This window comes from Pinus tabuliformis, chromosome 9 (assembly GCF_031772625.1).
Source record: "Pinus tabuliformis cultivar Carrire ecotype Pingquan chromosome 9, CPIR1, whole genome shotgun sequence".
NCBI classification, from domain to species: Eukaryota; Viridiplantae; Streptophyta; class Pinopsida; order Pinales; family Pinaceae; genus Pinus; species Pinus tabuliformis.
Window position 1 is genome coordinate 1,582,613,385 of NC_142307.1, and position 24,910 is coordinate 1,582,638,294.

Below are 24,910 nucleotides of genomic sequence, written 5' to 3' on the forward strand. Positions count from 1 at the left end.
CCACCCTATCCAATGGTCCTCTACATACCCGGTAGGGAAAAATTGTGACTTTATGATGGTTTTAAATTCCTCCCACTTAGTCACTAAAATATCTCCCTCCAATCTCAAGATATTTGTGGGGCTTTCCCACCAAGTCAGGGTATGGCCCTTTAATTTCAATCGCACAAACACATTTTCTATTCTTCCTCTATACGATGAACACTGAAATAAAATTATAATTATTGCAACCAATGATTTAGCTTTACGGTGTCGATATCACCTTGATATGGCTTGATATCAACCTTCACTTCCCTTTTGAACAAGGACTATGAATGATTCATGTCACTCGAACTAGGTTGATCTTTTTTCAGTTTCTTCTTCAACTCCTCCTCTGTTTCTCCGAATCTCCCATACGATTGAACCTCTGCATTAGAACACTAATATTATTTGAAATTCCCGAGCTTATTGGTTAGGGACGCCATGAGGAGATTCATGTTACAATTTATATTTGCAACTTGTACTTCTAGTAGTGAAAACTTCTCCTTCGCAGAATCAGGAGGGTTATTCATATTTTCGTCAGCCATGACTAGTGTTTTATGAATTTTGGCTTAGAAAATCTAGATCCCCTACAAATGGCCATAATATAATCACATAAACTTTCTCTGATACAAATATGATCCATAAATTATCGTGGATATTCTACTAGGCAGTTCGACACAACAAATATGATAAAATTAAACTTAAAAATATGAAATCTATACTATGAGGGTTTATTTCTCTTTTGGATTTATGGATCTGTAAATTGTTGTTTATTGCTTATGTGTGAAAATTTAATTATATAGAAAATAGATAACAACGAAATAAAAAGTCACAAACCATAATTGACACAAGATATATCATGGGAAACCATTTCAAGAGAAAACACAGCTTGAAAATGACTTTTCTCTATTCTCTTTCTTTGAGTAGAAAATGGATGCAAGTACAATGAAGTAAGGCCTATTCCCATGGGATAATAAAATGCAAAAATCCTCTATGTGCTATCTCCCTATCCCTGTGCTCTTTTATGGAACAAATGCACTTGAAAATAATGGAACCCTTTTTTCTCCTAGTGGCCCAATTATAACACAACTCGATAGCCTACTAGTGGTAAGGCTTGACTCCTTAAACTCTTAACTAGAGTTACAAAATTGAATCTTCTAGAATCCTCTTCATCATGATTATGTTTCTATCCCATTTTCCATAATTAATGGGGGCTGACATGGCATCCTCTCGAATTATGGTGGCCAATTAGGAAGGTCAACTTCTGAGTGGCATAAATTTTGCATACATAATCTAATTGAGGAAATTATTTCATTGTTGGAAATGTATCTGTGCATAGAATAGGATAAAAGTGTGCAAACCTAAAGTATCAAATCCCCCTGCCGCCCAACCTTAAAAAAAAAACCACTATTTAATGCCTCAAATTGCTCAATGAAGGTTTCAGACCCTAATTTGCCAAACTGGGTCCTGCTTGTGAAAACGGTCCTATGAGTTGATTCCTCCTCATTTTCCACTCTAAAAGAATTAAGATGGATCATAAACAATATAATGATCCAATTCATATCAATGCTCCTTGAATTTTCATTTGATTAATTAATTATTATTTGTACTTACAATTATGTTTATAACATTGACATCCTTTGCTAATTGGTGAACAAATAGGATTCATCAATCTATTATCAATGAAAAAATAGAATCACCATATCACTTTCTAAATTTAGACATAATTTGGTGTTGAATAACATTCCTATGAATAGTTCAGTAGTTAGATTATTAAGGAGACTAATTGCCATGCTAGAATCCCCAAATGTTGATTTTATTTTGCCTAACGAGAATTCAAAATTTGAAGTTTAACTATCATCATTGATATCTCCCCTTATTAGTGCAAGAAAAGCATGTTGTTGAAAGGATCCAAGCTTAATATTTTGGATTCTTTTATTATTCAATGGTTCATTGCTATATCTAGTGGATTTTCGTTGAAGGATTTGGTAGATAAGGCTCTCAATGAGACTTATTTTCTCCTATTCAAGGAAGATATATTTTCTCCATTTGAAAAGCAATTTAAATATCTTTTCCCACTTTTCAAATTTACCATAATGTGAGGAAATTATGAGGAATTCACCAAGATAAAAAAACGCAATTTCCAAAAGTGTGATAAGATTTTATTTTCTAGAAACCAAAGGGAATATCTCCATGTCATGCCGTCACGAGGTCACCACATTGTTTAAAGAGTGCATCCCAAATAGAACCCCAATACCATCGAATTTACTCCAATGATGACTTATTGCACTTACGACAATATGAAAAAACTTGAGTTGGAAATGGTTGATGAAGCAATGAGAAATGAATCAACACCTTTTGATTTCAACGTAGGTCACATGGATCCCTAGAGAGCTAAGGGTACTAGGTTAATTTACAATCTAGGAATCAATGAATATGTCAAATTTATATGTAGTCTTATGTATTCTCAAGAAACCATTATGTTTATAACTTGTACAAATGTTAGTTGTCCTACTTAAAGAGGAAAACCTAGGAATCTCAATTACCCCTAATTTTTTGTTGTTTTTTATTATAGATGCTCTTTTACTGTGTCGATAAGATTTATAAAAATTTCCACCATTATTGGCCTTAACATTTGATCTTGCATGGGAATTATGATTGCTCCAAGAGGGGTAGAAGTCACAATGGAACTGCAAATGTGAAGTTTACCAAGAGAGAGAAGTTTACACAATATCTCCATGCACAATTCCTATACATCATTTGCATCAAGGAGGTCACATGAGGGTGGAGTGCCCCCCACCCCCTTCCTCCCCCCACCAATGACTAAAAAAAAAAGAAAAAATGGGTGGTTTATGCATCCTTTTTTGGCAATTTTTGGCATGAGGTTTTCACTTTGAGAGGTTTTGTGGTGCATGGTGGTTTAACTGATGGTTTTGATATTCTAGTTAAATAAATATGGTTGTATTATATTCTAGGATTAATGGATCAGTGGTTTATGGATGCCGAAAGCTATAAATAATCTATTATACCATTGTAAATAATAATATACTTAAAGATATTTCTAGTTCTTGTAGTATTGAGATTCAAGGGTAAAATATTCGTGTTAAATGTGTGTGCCATTATGAATTTTCTATTTTTATTAATATGTTTGCAGTAATTAATTGTACATGATTAAAACCTACATTTGGTATAAAAATAGTGTGACTTCAAGGGGATGTCTTTATGGCTAAGGGTCTTATCTCGAGCCAGTGGAAAACTTTGCTATAGTGGGAGATCTACAATATCAATTCTTATGGTGAAAAGAAATGATGAGCAGTTCAAAGATAGATATCAAGAAATTCAATGGGAAAATATATAAGTTGTGGAAGATCATAATGGAAGATATTTTATTGGACATACATCAATGGACCATTGTGGATCTAGGTACTAAATCAACTGGAATGTTGACATAATATTGGACCAAGTTGGATTGGAAGGAAAAGAGCACAATATGGTTGTGTCTCTCAAATTTCGTATTACTAAATTTTTCAAGAAAAACTATAATGAAGGAATTGTGGAACAATTTAGAGGTTTTGTATTAGTCTAAGTGTCAGATGAACAATTTTTTCCTACAAAAGAAGCTAAATAATCTAAGGATGAAGGATAAAGATTACAAAGCATATGAACACCTTCAATACTATTGTAAATCAATTATTATCCATTAATATTAAGGTTTTAGATGAAAATAAGTGTATCATGTTGTTGTGTTTTCTACCAGACTTGTGGGATAGCCTGGTTGTTTCCATATGTTGTAATGCAACTACTTTACGTTTTATGAAATAGTGGCATCCTTGTTTTGAAAGGAGATGAGATAAAAAAACATGGAAAGTCAGAACACAAATGCCTTATATGTAAGAGAATGCTCCCATGATGGAAATAAAAATAAGTCCTCAATGTGGGAGATCTAAATTAAGATAAAGATTTAAATATCTAAGAAAACTCGTAAATGAATGTTGGAGATGTGGAAAAGAAAGGCATTACAAGAAACACTATAGATCTAGAAGTGTTGTGAAAGGGAGGGGATTTGATGATGCTCCTTCTACAAAAGAAAAAAATCCTCAGAGGAAGGAGGGGATGTGTACTTGGCTTATTCAAGCACAAAAGTCATGAGGCATGACTGGTCAAATCAATTTCATATTTTCATATGATTCCTCACAAGGGGTGTTTTTGCAAGTAGAAATTTGTGATGGAGGTGATGTTTTCCTAGGAGATGAATTGATAACTAAAGTCAAAGGATGAGGAAATTCAAGTTGAAGCTCATGGATGAAAGGATTAGAACACTCGTTGTTCAAAACATCTAAGGATTGGCCAGAAATTTAATTCATGTAAGAAATATGTGTGATGCAATTTTAAAAACAATGTTTGAAAATGAAACCCACTGGATGGTTCAAGGAGCAATGGTGTTGCTAAGGGGAGTTTGGATTGGAAATATGTATAATTTGATATGAAAAACTATTAGTGATAAGTGCAATAGTTCCATTTTTCCTAAGAGTGAAATTGAAGAAGGAAAAACTCCTATAGTGTCTGGAGAAAATACTATGTTGTGTCATCAAAGAATGGGACATACTAGAGAGAAGGACCCGAATGGGCATGGGCATGGTTGAAAGTATGTTTCTTGATTTTTGTAACTATGGTCAGTCTTCATGATATATATTTGAGTCATTAATGTATTTGTAAAGCATATTTTAAATGCTAAGAGTCAAAAGAAAAATATTTTGTGTCAAGTCCCATTTGGACTTTCAAAAGAAAGAAATTTGAAAATTTGAAATTGGAGCTTTTGGTTCCAAAAGTTAATGATGACCTCCTCTTAGTCAGTCGGCCCTCAAAGATGTTCAGGTAAGTTCCAAGTAAGGACACACCATTTGGATCATTGAAACATTATAAATAAGAGACAATTCGGCCTTCCTCAAGGCACAGTTCAATTACACTCAAAATAAGTTCAGAATCCCAAGGCTTTGATTAGGGCTTTTGTCATTTTTTTTAGATCTATTGAGAAATTTTGTCCAAGAATTTACTCTCCTATAATATTTTCGCTTGAAATTAAAATATCTGATGTCAAGGTTAATTGAACTACTTCAAGTCCAAACAAGTCTTCCTTATGTCAAAAGAATCAAAGTTCAAAACTGTAGGTTTTAACCCCGTACAGAAATTACTTGCATACGAATTCTAAAACACAGAAAATAAACAATGCGAGAGCATAACACATAAAAACACATGCACAAATATTTCCCCTGGATCCCAAAACCGGGACTACCAGCTTGTTTTTTCATTATATTCCTTTCAAAGTTACAATACATATTTATACATGCCGAAGCATCCAATACCATGGACCGAAAACCATCGCGTCCAAAACCATGGACCGAAAACCATCGCATCCAAAACCATGTGCGAGAATCATGCACAAAACCATAGGTAGGTCCGCCCAACCTAAGAGTGAATAGAGACTACGGGAAATGTGCGACACCATTGCTCAACATACCCGTCGAATGTGTAAGCGAACAACTCACAGGCAATGTCGTCCGAAGGGAGTTCATTCCTTTCATAGAAGCCTAAGAAGGAAACTTTGTGTCTGAAAAACGTTGTTCCGCCTTCAACCTCGTACTTGATATGTGACAAGTCATCTATGACATCCTCCGACACTTCGAAGTCATGTGCATGAGAAAAACATGCCAGAGTTGAGATTGTAATGTAAGTCATGGATGGTGTGCAAAGATTCAAAACAGAATTTGAGGGATCAACTTGTCATTTGGACCTCCTTCTAGTGCCAGAAATGTTGACAGTACTGGACCCACCAACATGTTAAGGGATCTCTCCGCTAAGAAGTCCCAACTAGACCTTAGACCGTTTGGAGTAGGAGTCCCAACAATGTGTAGTAAAGTAATGCCTTGATTGCGGTAGCACACAGAGGCAAGTGTGATAACTTTGTTGAAAGAAAGTGTGTGACATTGCAGTGAGTCAAGTGAGATGCATGGGGGTTCTAACACACGGAGTGGAAAAGGAAGTGTGTCCCTTAGAAGCCTGTAATAGTACGTAGCTTGAAAGGAACACATGAGCATAATGACATCACAAGTTGGAAAGCGGAATACTCCACAAACCAAAGTGACAGGTGAAACCAACAACACGTCTGCAACAAGATTCATACAATTGCATACAAAATAATTCATACACAAATGCGTAAGTTAAATAACATACATTGGTAAAGCAACCCAAATAGTCAAAATACAATAACAACATATGCATGAAAACATGATGGCTCTGTTATACATTATTAAGTGAAAGTTCCATCCATACATACACCATTGACAACCAATAGCCCCAATAGTGGAACATTATAGTCAACACCGCCTGATCCTCCAAATAGATGTACTTGCCCTATGCTGTGGAGAATCCAAGGCTCGTCACAATACTCTCCAAGACTTCTCTAAGTAATGCCTAGCCAAAAGCTTGGCTCCCAAAAGCCTGTACTATGAGTTATGAGGTTGTATATATAGCAAAGGGTGGGGTGACCCTTGACATTCCCCTTTGACTCTTGGAATACCCTCATGACTCTTCACATTACGTAGTGATTGTTCACATTCCACTAGTGACACTTGGAATTTCACTTACAACATATTTACAATAATATAATTTCCACATATACCCATGTGGGACAAAATAAGCTTGAGTCAGCCTAACAAGACAAACATCATCACTAAGGGTCTTGTGGAAAGACAAACTCGATAACCTCCTTGTGGTGGTGTTTGGTGACGAACTGATACCAAAATTGGTACTACACTATTGTGTCTCCATACTGTTTGGTGATGTCTTTATCGAAGCAGACTCTTGCCTCCATAGCTTTCGGCTATATGGTTCTGAAACTTCTTTCCAACTCATCGTGAAGCATGCGCAGTACTGTCCTGAGTGTGGCTTGAACACCGATGTACTTCTACACGTTCTCTGCACTCAACTACAATTCATCACTAGTGGCTTTGAACATCAACTGCTCTATGTACCTGTCAACCTCCAACATGACTTGGTTATTCCTCATGGGTTGAGTGAGGGTTCCAATTGAAGGGATCATGTGTGTCCTCACTATGACATTGAGACTCCTGAAAAATCGTGCATAGGAAGCCTCAATGCTCATGATAAGTGGAGGGAGCTACTCATAGTTCTGCGTCAACATCCGAATCCGTGCTTTGTCTAAATCTACGTGCGGCTTCATCATCTTGTGCAAGTAAAGCGGTGCCCCCTTGTACCTCATTGTACATTCCTGTACATGCACAATAGCAACATGGATGTATTTGAGAGTTAGGGCTGTCTTCGCACACTGCTTCTAAAAACCGTATATATGGACAACTACCTTGTGCATGGTGATAAATCTGCTATACAATGTCTGCATGGTGGTCTCCAGAGTTGATATTTTAGCAAGTGTTGATTTCTTCATTTATGCCATAGCAGATCCTGCGGATTGCTCTGTTCTCTTCCTAATCTTTTGCAAGTCCTTTGCCATCGGATCATTCTCTGCTATCAATAACTTGACCATTGAACTTTTGGCTTCTTCATAAGCCTCAGAAACCTCAACCATGGCAGCTAGATTTCTTCTAACATATGATACACTCACCCTTTCCTCTGAGTGGACGGTGATGTGCGATCATCCGAGAGATGCTTTCTTCATGCTTGTACAATCCTTTGTTGTGACTCATCAAATGACAGATTGTACATGTCCATCAATGGATCATATCCAAGGAGGAAAATGTCTCCTTGCTTGCTCGGGACTGGTTGTGATTCTGGATGTGGCAGAGACTGTGGTGCGACCTCGAATGCGCTCAACATGAGATCTGTGTCTTGGTCCTGTGGCTCCTATTCCGTCTCCATGTTCGTGTTGAAAATGGCAACAAGAAATGCTAAAAATAGAAGTGCTAAAAATAACACTGCTATAAATAGGAATCCAGGTACCAGTGCTGGACTAAGCAACAAGGAATGAAAACTGGAAGTGCTAAAAATAACATTGCTATTTTTAATAGTTCAGGATAGATTCCTATTTTAGTTAGTCCCTGAACTAAAATAGTGAAGTAAAATTCGAATTTGATCTTAGCAGTTGTTTGTAAAATAATTAATTAACTCATATTGAGTTAATTAGTTAAGGAAAATCAAACATGAAGTCCATGTGGGGACATGCAACAATTTCTCCATTAATTGAGGAATTTATCCATCAATTAAAGAGATAAGGATGAGTTGTAATATTGAGTTGTAATGAGTTGGCTCAGTTAATTGAGTCAAGTCTAGTTAGATTAATTCAAACAGTTTGTTGAATTAATTGTGAGTTCAGTTAGTTAATGCTTGCATGCATGTAACTGTTGCACTTCAAATAACTAAATATTATCTCATAAATAACTCATGCATGTCAGTTTAGACAAAGACCCAGTTGAGATCAGAGGAGGGACATTGTACTATCAGTTGGATGGATTTTTCCTATAAAGGAAACTCATCTATGCAGAAGGATTTATCTCCTTCAAGAATGTGCAGTTACTACTGGGCCAAGTGAGTAGTGTGAGGTGGGAATTCACATGTGTGGAAGCATTGGACCCCAAGAAAAACTGCGCAAGGAAATAGGAGGTTTGGAGGGTAGAGGAGAAGGTTGTGAGAGCCTTTGACTGTCTATGAGCAACATTGTTTGATTGCAGAGAGAGTAGGATAGCTTGAGAGCTGATTCTTTTTATAACTTGAACAAGATTTCCACTTGTATGATAATACAGATATTGGGGTTTTAGGATGAGGCTTTCCCTGGGTTATTTCATCTGTGTTATGTTTGATTGATTTCTTATTCTCAGTTATATGTGTTCTCTTGATCTTTCTCAATTCGATTAAGCTTCCGCAAAGTGTTGTAGAAGTAGATCTTGTATTATGTTTTAGTATACTGCATAATCTGTTGATCTACAGTGGGAATTTCTACACGGTATCGGAGCAAAGGTGATCAAGGCGAAGAACAGTATACAAGAAGGAGAAGTTCGAAGTTTGTGGTTCCTGAATATAGAAATCGAATTCTTATCACATCTCAATTTCACCTATGGCGTTTAGTGGTTTAAGACTCAAGTATGCCCTTGATGGCAGCTCGAATTATATAGCCTAGAAGGATCGAATTGGAGGCAGTATTAGAGGATAACTGTCTAAAGGACTTCATTGATCAAGAAGTCTCCAAGCTAACTGATGCTACTCAACTGGCGGAATGGAAGAAATGTATGGCTAGAGCAAGGAGAATCCTCCTGGAGGGAGTTCGAGACCACATTGTCTCGAGCCTCCATGGGAAGGAGACACCATTTTTGATGTTGAAAACATTGACAGATCTATATCAGAATAGCAGCGATCAGAGGAAGCTGGCACTAAAAGACAAGATTCGTAAGATCAAGTGTGAAAAGGGTGACAAGATTTCTACATATCTGAACAAGCTCACCACTTGCAGGGATGAGCTTGGAAGTGTAGGGATCATGACCGTTGATGATGACATAGTGAGTCTTGCACTCCTTGGTCTTCCTAAAAGCTGGCATAGCTACCAAGACTTGGTTAATGGAAGAGAAAAACTGCTAGATTGGGAACGACTTTGGTCGGATCTAATGCAGGAGGAAATAAGATGAAGCACCAGAGATGGATCTTCTTCATCTAAGGAGGATGAAGAAAATTGTGCCTTAGCGAGTAAGGCAAAGAAAGGGAAGGAGAAGGATTTTCATTCCAAATCCAGTTCTTCCCATGGTGGGAAGAAGTTTGATGAATCGAAAGTGCGATGCTTTCGTTGTCATGAAGTGGGCCATTTTGCTACAAATTTTCCACTGAGGAAATCGAAGAATGGATCCGTGGAAGGATCAGAAGGTGAGGCACTGGCCTCACAGTACGAGTTGGATTTCACACTTTTCGCATGCATGGTTTCATCCATGGTGGGAAGTGGTTGGTTTCTTGACAGTGGAGCTTCTTTCCACATGACCGACGACAAGAGTTTGTTCAGTACCTTGGAGGAGAAGGATATCCAGATGCGGATCGCGATGGGTAATGATGAAAAGTATAGTGTCTCACGTATAGACACAGTTGTTTTTCAGAGGGAGCATGGAGCTTGCATTACCTTGACCGATGTCAAGTATGTACCAGGACTGAATTTTTTTTTGGTGTCGACCGCAATGCTGGATGACAGAGGCTATGATGTAGTCTTCAGTAAGGGAGAGGTTTTCCTTCGACACATCACCACGAGATATGTGAAGCAGATCGGTTCACGGGTCAAGAACATTTATGCTCTTGAGGTTCAAGATGCATGCAAAGCCTTGAAGAACAAGGCAACTGATGGAGACTTGGTGGTTGAGAGGGAGAGTACATTACCTCTCAACATGCAGCCACGGGAGAAGTCTCAGACGATTATGGAGGAGCCACGATTGGTGAAGCAGCTTCAGGAGGTTGTGGAGTAGCCACAACTAGGGAAGTCGAGAGGAGATAGAGTGGAGGCATCCACTCATGCAGAGACCTCCAATAGGGGGAAATTTCGAGCCAAGTGGGCAGAGGGATCACATGCATGCAAACCTCCTAGTCGGAGGTGGGGCGATGTGGAGTGACAGTCCCAAGAAGGTTGGAATAGGGGCAGGATCCTTGAGGTACCCAACCTCTTTGATTCGACTTTGCTACAGGAGCCCCGATGAGGAGTAGCAGGACTGGCTGAGTCAGTAGAGGCAGATGAGGATGTAGCAGTAGAGAGAGCTATAGTGCAGGAGTCCCAAGATTGTGTAAAGCTAGCAGTCTACAACAATGCGAAAGGTACAGGAGTGTTGCACCAGTGCAGGATGGCACAGAGGGGTGTGCAATTGTGCGAGATGCATGGAGATGTTGCAATAGCTCAAAGGTAAGAGAGGGAGCACTTTTCAGCGGCAGAGGGAGCTTCAACATCAGAGTATGTTTCTACCCCAACAGAGAGGTCAGTTGGGAGTTTCTTTTGTTTCTAGAGTTGCTGGAGCGTCCACACTTGGGAGAAGTGTTCCATGCAGAACATTCCAAAGGTTCAGGATCAGGTTCGAGTTGAAGCCTTTCTTGTTGAGAGGGAGTGTTGAAAATGGCAACAAGAAATGCTAAAAATAGAAGTGCTAAAAATAGCAGTTCAGGAACCAGTGCTGGACTAAGCAACAAGGAATGAAAAATGGAAGTGCTAAAAATAGTAGTTCGGGATAGATTCCTATTTTAGTTAGTCCCTGAACTAAAATAGTGAATTAAAATTCGAATTTTATCTTAGCAGCTGTTTGTAAAATAATTAATTAATTCATCTTGAGTTAATTAGTTAAGGAAAATCAAACATGAAGTCTGTGGGGACATGCAACAGTTTCTCCATTAATTGAGGAATTTATCCATCAGTTAAAGAGATAAGGATGAGTTGTAATTAGTTGGCTTAGTTAACTGAGTCAAGTCCAATTAGATTAATTTAAACAGTTTGTTGAATTAATTGTGAGTTCAGTTAATTAATGCTTGCATGCATGTAACTGTTGCACTTCAGATAACTGAATATTCTCTCATAAATAACTCATGCATTTCAGTTCAGACAGAGACCCAGTTGAGATCAGAGGAGGGACATTGTACTATCAGTTGGATGGATTTTTCCTATAAAGGAAACTCATCTATGCAGAAGGATTTATGTCCTTCAAGATTGCGTAGGTACTACTGGGCCAAGTGAGCAGTGTGAGGTGGGAATTCACATGTGTGGAAGCACTGGACCCCAAGAAAAACTGCACAAGGAAATAGGAGGCTTGGAGGGCAGAGGAGAAGGTTGTGAGAGCCTTTGATTGTCTATGAGCAACATTGTTTGATTGCAGAGAGAGCAGGATAGCTTGAGAGCTGATTCTTTTTGTAACTTGAACAATATTTCCACTTGTATGATAATACAAAGATTGGGGTTTTAGGCTGAGGCTTTCCCCAGGTTATTTCTTCTGTGTTATGTGTGATTGATTTCTCATTCTTAGTTATATGTGTTCTCTTGATCTTGCTCAATTCGATTAAGCTTCCGCAAAGTGTTGTAGAAGTAGATCTTACATTATGTTTTAGTATACTGCATAATCTGTTGATCTACAGTGGGAATTTCTACAGTTCGTTGCTTCAACCATCTACTCAACCTGCTGAGCAAATTCCATAACCTGCACCTACTCACCCTCTTCTTCATCTGCTGGCTACTCTGATTCTTCAACCTATATAGGCGTAGTTTTCTATATCAGTGCACCTTTCCTTTACTCCTATTCTTGTTTCTGCTTCTCTTCCCTTTCTCTCCTCGTGGGCTCTTTCTCTGCTTTCAACTTATTTTCTGTTTCCTACCACTTCCTCTCAGTATCTTCCAACATTTTCTTCTCTCTCTTCCTCTGTTCTACTCTCCTTTTGCGCTGTTGCCTCTTCGCCTCTATCTCCAAAGCTACCTTCTCAACAAGAGTATCTTCTCTGAAATTGTAGCTTTGCTCAACCTCTGTGATCTCAACAATATTACTCTTGCCTTTTCCTTGTGCTGATTTGCCGCTCACTGCTATTGTTGTTTTTGATTCCTGTGGTGTTGCTTCCTGCGGTGGTGCTTTCCATTCTACATCTATGCTGACTAGTTCATTAAGACTAGAGGAGTTGTAACAATACATCCAAGGGTCTTCCTCTAGCCAATGACATGCCCCGTGTATCCATGGTTAATACACCTTTGCATAGTGGTTCTTGCATATGCAGTGGGGGTCATACGGATTGAAACTCTTGGTGTTGAACTGAAAATTCTTCAAGTCCTTGGCCTCGACATCCGCATCCTTCAAGGTATGGATCTCGTACAATCCAATTCACAAAGGAGGAGTAGGCCATACAAGCGGCATGCGTAGACGGCCAAGAGTTGGTAGGCCTTCCTGAGTGACTTAGTCTTATAGACCTACGTGGGTGTCACCCTAAACTTCAATGTCTCTTTTACCCAATTCTTCATGATGTCTCTAGTGTTCACATTGCTGTTGGGAGTATAGAAGAGTGCATCCATGTGGTTCACCAGTTGTGGCAAGTGATACATCTAATGGTAGTTTTCCACCCTGAAAGTGGCAAGAGATGTTCCACTGGCATTACTTAATGTCATCATCTCAGGATTGATCTGTGAGACAATCCAGTGAATAATATTCGCGCACGGGAAGGCGGTATACATGCATGAAACCATGTAAAAGCCTGAATTGTGAATGTTGACATAGACCTGTCGATCTTCCAGATCTTCCTTGAAACTGCCTGCAAATATGTCATTTATTTCTTGCCATGTTATATTCATGTCCTTCTCTACGAACAACTGTGTGTCTGCATAGATTGGCAAGTTCATTGGCACATGTTCAACCACATCCCCAGTGCTGCTCCCTACAGTATCCTTTGATCCAACTCTCTTGGAAACCATGCTTCCTATATTGTTGAGAACTTTCTCAACAACTGTGGTACCTAGAGATAGAGAAGACACTCACGGAAAGTAAATGTTAGCTTAAAACAAAAGCACTTCAATGATTGATCATGTAAAAAACTAGGTAATTGCTGGGTAAGATTGCATACTTGTGACTCTCAGAGGTGAGGGACTGTCAGATGGATCTGCGCATTGCACAGTCCCAACTGCCAGTGAGAGATACTGATGACTGGAACTGCGCAAAGCGCAGTCTAGTGTGGCTTGGTGAGGACTAGATTTGCGCAATGCATAGTTCATTCTGGCTTGATGTTGGTTGGGATTGGGCATTTCACAATCCCAATTGGAAAGACTCGAGGAATATCTCTTGTAACTGCACAGAGACAACTGGAGCTAGTCATTGGAAACCTCTTCACAATTCCTAGAGCCAAGGCAGAGCCTTGAGTTCTAGAAATGCACAGTGCATGCCGGGAAGAGCTAGATCTGAGCCAAGGCAACCCAAATCTGCCCAAGGGAAACTTGAAAACGAGTAGATCTGAATGCATGAGTGAAGGATGGTGCATATATGAGTGAATGGTCATGCATGCAATCAAAGAAAGTGCAGAAATCAGTCAAACGAACAAAGAACAAAGATTGTGGGGAGAGTCATTGTAACAACATTCGTTAGTGCAAAAATGGGGTTATGCATCCAATGGTTAAGAAATGCAATGCAAAAATTGGAACAACACTTCTACAAGTTAATAAAAACTAAAATTCCTGTGGTCATTCAATAAAACATGCAAAACAACACTCACACAAGCCATGGAAACAAAAGCGACAGAAAAAGCAGCAAAAGACTTGAAAAGCAAAACTTACCTGGAAAAGCTCTGCTGATTGTGCCAAAGGTTCCTAGATTCTTCTGGAATGCCAGAGCTACAAGATCGAATGTGAAAATGAGCTTGGCAGTGTCCATTTAATAGATTTGATTGATTTAGGGTTTATGACGCGCATGCCAAAAATCTAGGAAAAAGCGAAAAGTGACGATAGTTTCTAAAATTGACTCAAGTGTAACTCCCAATGCTAAAAATAGATCCTTATTTTTTAGGGATGTTTTTTTTCATTTTCTTTTTTAGGAAAGTATTCCATGCATGCATGGAGAAATTACATAGTTTTGGAGGGAACCGACTAACTTGCTAGCACAAGCATTGGGAAACAACTGAGGGAATGCTTCTGCGCAATTCCTAAGCTGAGTGGCTCTGGATGTCTCTCATTCTCTGCGTAGTTTCCCAGCTGAAGACAAGATGTCAACTGGGTCTATGCAATTTTGGAGCCGAAGATCACTGTTGGGCTGATCTGTGCTATTCTTGAGAGCAAGGCTCACTGCTGGGTTTCACTTCCAATTCCTGAGAGCAAGACTGGATGCCCTCTAGGACTGCGTAACTTTCCAAGGCAATGCAAGAACCAGATGCAACCAAGTCATGGGGGATCATATTGTGGTTAGACAACAAAGAAAGTAAGCGAACACAAGTTGTAAAGCGAAAGATAAATTCAAACGAAAACACAAGTACTTGGGGAGTGCAAGACAACCTACTGAGATTTAAGGAGGGAGGCTCCAGTGGTTCTAGCTACTACCATAGGCCCAAAGTTCTCTCGGGGATGGTTGATTGAGTGCTTGCTAGTACTCCACAAGAGGGTCGAGTTTCAACATTTTGGCCTAGAGAGAGGCCTTGGGATTTGGGGACTGATCACTTTAGAAGAGTGAGTCTTGATATGTTGATGATAATCCATGGGTTAGGTACCATCCTAGATATGGCTACTAGCAGATGTTGATAGTAGATGATGATGCTAGTGATAATGATGTTGATGTCAGAGATTTCTACTAGTTGATGCTTACAATGTGTCAAAGGTTTCAACTAGTGGATGTAGAAGAGATGATGTTGATAATCTCAGAGATGTTGACTAAGTTGATGATGATTTGTTATAATGTTTTCATAAAGAAATTCTGCCAACATGAGAACATCTAGATAGTCATTATGAATACCTCCCTAGTTAAGAGGAAGTGTTGATTTTTGTAACCATGGTCGGTATTTATAATGTATATTTGAGTCATTAATGTATTTTAAATCATATTTTATATACTAAGGGTCAAAATAAAAATATTTTGTGTCAAGTCCCATTTTTATTTTCAAAACAAAGAAATTTAAAATTTTGAAATTGGAGTTTTTGGTTCCAAAAGTTAATGATGGCCTCCTAGTCAAGTCGGCCCTCAAAGATGTTTTGGCCGATTCCAAGTACTTAGATGCAATATTTTGGCTCATTCAAAAGTTATAAATAAGAGGCAATTCAACCACCCTCAAGACAAAATTTGGTTCTGCTCAAAAGAAGTTCAAACTCCTGAGGCAAAATTCAAGCTTATGATCTGAGGCATATTCTATTTTGTGTGGGCACATGAAGAGGGCAAGTAAATCACATATATGAGGCAACTCATATAGCACATTTGAGGCAACTTGTATAGATATCTAAGGCAACTATCTTAATTGTTCCGAGGCCAACAAAGTTCTTAGTCCGAGGCAAAAAATAAGTTCAAATTTGTGGCCAAAAAATGTTTTGTTCTAAGCTAGTGTACTATGATCTATGAAGGCTAGTAAAGTAGAGTTTCCGAGACAAGATCAAAGAATATTTTCCTAGGCAAGATTGAATTGAATTGGAGGATGGACCATGGACCATGTTTTACCTAGTTTTTGACTTAGATGTGTCTTTGTTGAATTAAAGAAATTTCTATTGAAACAGGTTGTTGGGCTTTCCCCATGAGGGTTTTCCCGGGGTAAATCTCTGTGTTCTTTGTGTGGATTTTCTCTTTATGATTTCACTGTCTTAAATGTTTTATGGTTGATGTATTATGTATAATTATTGAATGATGGAATATTGAATAAGAATGTCAAAAAATGAAAATCTTAAAAAATAATTATCAATATAGAAGACTCTTAGAAAATCAACATAGTGCTCTTTATATTTTTATTTTTGTGAACATTGCTTATATGGGAAATATAATCAAACAATATTCTCCTTTGGTGTTATGAAGGAAAAGGGCATATTATAGTTGGTTCGTAGTGATGTGTTTGGAATAATTGGGTAAGTCTATGTTCTATGTCTATTTATAATTGACTTCATGAGGAATATATTGATTTATTTATTCAAGAAAAAATCCAAAGTATTTGAAAAATTTAAAGAGTTTAAGGCTCTTGTGGACAATCAAATAGAGAATAAAATTACGCTGTTGGAGATGGATAATGGTGGATAATTATGCAAGAATGAATTCAAGGAATGAAATAAGAAGTGAAATATAAAAAGGTAGAGTAATACTTAATACACACTTCAACATAATGGAGTTGTAGACATGATGAATGAAATATTGATGGAAAATCAAGGAGCATGCTCAATGGTAATGGTCAAGGATAGGAATTCTGAGCAAAGGTGGTGGATACTACATGTTTTCTGGTAAATTGACCACCCCCATTAGTGTTGGAGGACAAGACTCCACATGAGGTATGTGATAGTAAGAAACCATATCTTAAACATATCAGGCTATTTGGTTGTGATGATTATGTACACATTTCAAAAGAAAATAGGAGTAAGCTAGATAATTGTAATTCCTCGTTTTAGATTGACTGTGAGACCAACACTTTTGTCTTACTTTGACTTTTGAGATAGATGCTATGGATTCTACTTTATTTTTGAGGACATCAGGGTTGATGATCTTGTGATTATTTACGTAGTATAAACCCATGTGATGTTGATTAATGATGTATTTATTTTGATTTTAAGTTTCATTGCATTGATTCTTATGTTACATATGGCTATTGATGAATTCAATGATGTTCTATCATGTTTATAAACTTAGATGACTATTTTGGGACATTACATTACTGACATTTGTTTGAGTGTGGAAGGAGATTGCCTTAGTAAACATGCGTGTTGTAGTGCCCTACTCTAGTTAGATGACCCTGATATTACAATTGCCTAGATATAACCTATGTGATCATGCATTATTATTTAAGGACCTTAGGTCGATGATTCGATTATTTGACTTTTACTATCAATAGAGGTGATACTAAGTTTGATATGTCAGTTTGATGTTATAACAATAATGGCTATGATGGACCTGTTTGATGACTATTTCTAATGACGTGATGGTTTCATTATGTTGTCTTGTTTACATTAGCTTCTTCCTTACAGTTATCAATGATTATGACCTCTTGTTTGATTGAATAGTAAACTATTGTATCAAAAATTTAAAATTCAATTTAATATTATGCTATTATTACTAATGGAATATTAGTGGCTAAAAGCATTGGTCAATTTCTTAGTCGAATGACTCACACATGGGTGATGGGGTTGTATAGATATATGGAACTTCATGGGTGAGACAATATCCCTAATTTCACCCGCTAGCACTCGTGCCATGAATTTAGGCTGGAAGGTGTTGGGATCCCTTCACCTTGAAGATCATGATGTTATGTGGGCGGACCCCAGATTGGGTCACTCATGAGGATTTAATGGGGGTTGCGCATTAAGGAATATTTCTTGATCCACAACACCATTACTCTCACTATAGAGGGAAACATAGGAGAGGACAATGGTCTCCATATTAACTCACAATTTTTCCCCTCATAGTCACAATATGTCTGAAGTGTAATTAGTGTGGCACTCTTAGAACTTCAAAGGTAAGTTCTTGAAGGAAACGACTGACTTGGAACCCTTGGCATCAAGGAGAAAAAGCTGAAATATAATTAAGAGCTAATAATCATACATTGATGAATACTAATTCAATCCCTGTAGGGAAAATAAGAAGAATTATAAAAACTAGACCAATTGACTAACTTTACCCTTCTCATGTTTGGAAAATATTAAGTAGATAACTTGCATTAAAATAACTCCAAAGTATATGTTTCCTAATAGAAAAAGGGGAAAGAGCATAGAGTTAATTAGAAACATTAATCCTAAGATAGTTTAACCTCATTAAGGAAAGAGGGTGGTGAATGAATTAAAGAATAATACTTTAAAATTTGAGAAATTTAGTTTCATGAGAGAATCTCCATGTGGAAAGAGCCAACAAAAAGATATCTATATAAAATTACAATTTGAGATAAATTAGGTTGTAGTTGGGGAACCAAATCAGAGACCTACCAGTTGACTTTAGTAATGAAAACAAAATAAGGAGTATAAAATGGGATCAAGAGACAACTAGGAGAAGAAATAGGGAGTCATTTTGGGGTGAGGGAAAATATGTTTTTTTAAATAAGTAGTTAAGTAAATAATTTAGGGGAGCCTTAGTGAGAGGATTACATATGGATGGGTGAATAATCAAACTTTTAGATCAATAAAAATAATTTTTTTTGCATGAAGTGACAAGTGTCGCCTATGAATATTCTAATAAAATAAGTAGCAAGCTATGGAAGAGGGATCACTTCTTTCCCTCTTGTTGAATGAATTACATAATTTCATTATGATAGTGACTACGGTTTCTATAATGAGTTTGGTATAGTGGAGGCCAGTAGAGAGGGAACCACTGAGCTAGGAGTGCTCTCTTCCATTGCTATTATTCTTCATCTACTTTACAACCCCATTGTAGCTCGGGGGTCTGTGGGGAAGAAGAGTACCCAAGGTGTAGGCTGGGAAGCCAACCGGTGAGTTAGAAATGTTTGGTCGGGACATGAAATCCTTAACATGTGTATGAGGACAACAACAAGGGAGCACAAGAACCAACGAATATGAGTTTGAGATTCCATTCCTTAAGGTATGGTATCTTTGGTTTTCATAAAGTTCTCTTACATGGTTATTTACTGTATATAATTGTAAAGGTGAAAAATATGAAGTTTAATTGTAAAATTATGGATTGTTGATGTATATGTCTATATAATTATTATGTGATTATGATGTTTGATGTTCCTTTATTTTCTATGTTAATTTCAAATTGGATGATCTAATGGATGATTAGTTTTAAATGGAAATCTTCATTTAGTTACAATTTGCAATACAATACCTTAGACTGCACCACTTATTTGTTAATAAAATGTAAGCATGGTTTCCTGCATCTAATAACTTTTTGTTGTTTTCTTGAGTTTGGTTGTTAAAAAAATGCATCCTAGGGAGGGTACCTACACTTGGTATCAGAGCTTAGATTCAACCTCTAGGACCTATGGACCCTTTTTTCCTTAAGAACGTTTTATTGTCATATGTTAATTTAAATTAACTCACCCTAATCGTTATCATGGTTACTGAAAAGATTATGTGTCAATTTTTGTGTTGTCGTGATAGCCACATGGTGCCTACTTGCTATGTCATCATGATACCAATAATCCTTGTGTGACAAGGACAAGCCTTGCATATGATATAGAGCTGGCGAAATTGTTACAGAAAGGTGGGAATGTAGGCACAACTCACCTCTCTCCTGTCTTAGTGTAATGAAAAATTTCCATCACCGTCTTTTTCCATCTTCAAGACTTACAAGTCCCCTAAACCCAACAATGATGGTTAGGATATAATTGTGATTGAGAACAATACTATTGATATAGGCTACAAACCAACCCTTACCTTGGGTCTACTAACAAATATGTAGAGTTAGTGCTCGTTGGATGTGGAATTCAATTTTGCATCCAATGAGTGTCTACACCTAACATTTGAATAAACCTATAAGGAGATAAGGTGAAAATACAATTAAAAAATGTAGTTTCATTTATTTTTCTTTAAAAAGCATCTCTTACTTTCATATCATAATTTAGCCCAAAGAGAGGTTGGTTCACCAATGTCGTATATTCACTTGATAGTTAGCCCTAACCCTCATCAGTATTTAAAAAATACAGGTTATCCCCCAAACAAACATTTCACTTTATATTGCTTCAAAATATGTTAGATTAGGTTGGATTTGTTTGAAATCCATATACTTATATTTAAAACTGACATTTTCATAATAAAATATATACACGTGTTCCTGAACCACTCCTTTCTTAATAAAATATATACACATGTTCCTAACTTCACTGGATTAACCCCTACTTTATGCATCTTACTAGCACATATGCTATTTCAAATATGTCTTTCCCCAATTGAAAAGTGATATTATGATTGTACCTATGAAGAAAAGAAGTTTCTTAGGTGAAATTATAACTTCTAGGAGAGTGGTATTGCATAAAACATCCATATTCCTTAGGAATATAATAAGAAATCTTAGCGCTCGTGTCTCTGAAATGGACACTAATAACAAATGATCATGATACGTGGATCAAAACACCCTATTATCCACATCATTGAATATTTTCCACTATATGAACAAGCCATTTATCTAGGATACACCAACCAACATGCTATGTATTCATGATAAAGTATTAAAGATATCATTTGCTCCAAATGTAGTATGGTTGCATAGTTGAAAGTGGAATTCTCATGGTACATAGTCTTCATGTGATGCCACTGTTTATTGAGACCACCTAATAACATGTAATAATATATAATAAGCATCATAGATATCCATCATGCTCCAGTAAGTGTTCCAATCATAAAAATATGTAAATGATGAACCTAAGTAAAGAGACCAACAACACTCGTTTTATGCACAACATTTCCCACATTAGCATCCTTATCATTTCTTAGGGAAGAAATTAGGTTATTGGCTAGGTGTGAAACAATTGCACAATAAACACCAACAATATATCATACTTCAAAACTCGCTACCAATTATAGAGGTTTTCTACACGAATCCTTGGGAATAGGAATTGAATCCTTGCAGAGAAACCTTATCTACATTTTGAATTTCTAGGTTCAACTTTATGCTGTTCCAAAACATAATCCATATCTCAGTGTCTTTCTAGGACTATGTATGGTTGTCTTTTCTTCCATTTAAACTAGTATAGCAATGAATGCTCATTTAAATACTTTCTCAACTTACAATTAGGATGCTCCTATGATACTTCGATATCTCTTCTGCTTAATTTTTCAATTAGTTCCTTCAAATTAATCAACTCTAAAAAAATGAGCTAGTCTTCTTGCCCTAGATTTTCAATTACAATATGGTACTTGAGCAAACCCCTGTATAATTGACAGATAACAAGTACCATCCTTAAAATAAAAGAAAATACTTATATATTTCCCTCAAAACATTACTTGCAACCAAATAATAAATAACAAATTATGAATTATTATTATATATAATATCTCTAAATATTACTATTATTTTATAATTCTTATTATTAACAAGGCCGCATAGTTAGCGTTTTCTGCCGCTTAGTTTAATAAAATGTTTTAATGTCATGATGTGTTGTATGTACTCCAAACAACAATAAAATTGTAAAATGAGTTATATGAATATTTGTTTAACCTTTTTTTAATTAATTTTTTGAATATAATTAAACAATTTTTTGGTAGATAAATGTTATATATATATTTGGTATTGAAGAGAATGATAACAAGTTAATAATTATTTATTTAGTATTGAATGATGAGAATTCTTTTATATAATGCTCATATTATTGTACACATGTCATGTCATTAGAGTATATATTGATATAATGAGAGTTGTACAAATTGTACACATGCTATTTTTACATATTTTTTCAAATTTATATTTTTTAAATTTATTTTTTGTAAATTAAAAAATAAAACCCATAAAAATGGTCTATTCAATACTTTACAGCAACGAAAAAATTGAATTTTTGAATTACAAACCATTTGTGTTTATGGTACATAGTAATTAATATATAATGTTATTTTTCAAATTATTTATATTTTTTGTACATAGTAATTAGTGATATAATACATAATAATTAATAAAGAGTACACAAAAGCCAATTCTTGCCATCATTACACAATAAGACGGGACACATTTCAACCCATCATATTTGAGATAAATAGAAATACATTTTATTTAAAAATAATAAATTTAAAACATAATGTTAAACTTTAGATAAATTTTAATTTTTTTTAGTCAAAACAAAACTAATAGCAAGTCAATGAAAAACTGAACAGGTTATATCCTGCCAGCTGCAGGTATAATAATACACATACATATATCAGTCCATTCAAACTCTCTAATGTCACTTTATGTACGTACCGCAAAATAAAATATTATAATATTATTTTTTGATAAACCTTTTTTTTTCTTTTTGAGAGACATTTTTTCCATTATTGATATTGATTAGATAAGATCTTCTTAATACATTAAAAAAGATCTTAATAATTATTTGTCAAATACGAAAATATTATAAACATTTGTAAAAGATCTTAAAAATTGTCATCAAATACCTATTTTTTCCAAATAATTAACTAGAATAATTTTTCACATAGCTATATGGCAGTGTAATAAATATGTATTAATCAGAGAGGAAACAAAACCATAAACAAGACGGGAAGAACTATAAACAATGTTACTATTAAATTGAAAAAAGATACAATCACATAAATTCAACAAATTAATAAATGATTTATTAAATTTTCAAATTAAAATTTTATTTAAAGAAACATGTCACCATTTAGAAGTTCTTTGTTATTAGAAATATGTCACATGTTCTTGATGAGGAACATGTCACCATGAGTATGGTGAAAGTTCCGTTTTCAGAATGGATAAAGTGTCACCATTTGATGTCACTAATGGTTGAAGTTCCAACCGTTTTGTTATGAAATATCACCAATTACGGACTAATATGTCTCCCTATGTATAGTTTGAAATTATTTATGCTAACAAAAGATCATGTCACAATACGTACGCTTGAAGTTCTTTATCATAGAGACAGATGTTACCAATTTGATGTCACCACGGGTATTTCTAAAATTCTAAGCATTTTGTTATGATTCCCGTAATTGTCATAGCTAAGGAAAACCACCAACAACAGAGATATTGTATGGTTATTTTTTCTATCAAAATTACCCAATATAATGTTGCCACATAATTAACTTTCAAACGTTCTCTGTATGGTTTTTTTTCTATCAAAATTACCCAATATAATGTTGCCACATAATTAACTTTCAAACATAACACTTGGTATCCATGGAAGCATACATATTACAAAAAAACAACTAGGTATAGAAGGCTGTCCACAACTCTGTAACATAGAAAACAATAAATTGTAATTCAGAAAACATAGTCATAAAATTATGATAGACATGGGGTGTCATCTTTCATTGGAAGAAGTTGTAGGGGCAAGAGCCTAAGTGCTCGGTCTTGGTAATGTTTGTCTCCCACATCGAAGATGCGCCTCTAAATGTGCCAACTGAGTATAATATACCCCTTACTAACCCTAGCTTAAACTAAGGGTAGAAGGAGGTAGTTACTATGATGACCCGACTCCCATTGTCACATTATGGAAATGGAGTCTACATTTTTTGATCTTTTCAACTTTATTAAAATGAGAAACGAATGAAATCGTTGCATTCGTGTAATTGAGACCTTTCCAATGATATAAATTTTGTTATAATGCGGCTCCTAGATCAAAAGATATGGTCGATTAAAGTCTTGGCCAATTAAATAGTGCCATGTCATCAGACCTTCCATGTGGTGCCCACGTCGCTGTCAAATTACATGCCACCTCACACCAAGTGGCAGCTGTTGACATGCTCATACCATGTCATGTATAACCATGACTCTATGATCTCCACAACCAACTATGACGTAATACACACACACACACACGTTTGATGTATGTGGGTATGGCCCTTTATGGCCATGCCACCCCATTGCATAGAACCTTGGTAGGTTGCCATAATACTACCCACTGAAACTACCGAGGATGTGCCCTCTGGGTTACTTGGTGATTCACACCTTGCTATGGGACTTAGTCTCTGCCACCTTGTAACTGAACACATTCGCACCACGTGGCACTTGTACCCACTTAAACGAACTCATGCACTACGTCACCCTGCCGCATAATGCCCCAGGTATTCTACCATGTACTCTATCCATAATCTTTGGGGAACAAGGTCCAGGTTGATGTCATCTTGGATCATGCCTTCCACGTAGACTAGGTCCCCGTAATCTTCTAACTCATACCATCATGAATTTCCCATTATATGTGACTTGAAGGGTTTTCCACCTTATTAACACGTGCCACATAGGGGTCCAACATGCCATGTTGCCCTGATCTTCTAATCCCGACAGGGCTTGCCCAGCATTCTAACGAAACCTTCCAAGGTACCAATCCTCTAAAGCCCATCTGATGGCGAGAAACCATTGCTAGCACCAATGGTTTGGATCAAATGGAAGTTCTCCCTTCGCACAGGCCCACCTTTCCACATTTCTAAGAGGATTTAACCCTAGGAAGTTTCCCTATGACCTTCCCTTGAATCCTTTGGGGTGAAGGCCCCGTGGTCATTCACTGGTGGGGAACACACCATAACTATCAACGGTTCATATTTCTTCTTTGTTAAGCACTTAATCACCAAGCCTAGTCATAGGTTCAAAGAGGGCTTAAACCATTTCATCGAAGTCTTGTGCGTTGGACTTGA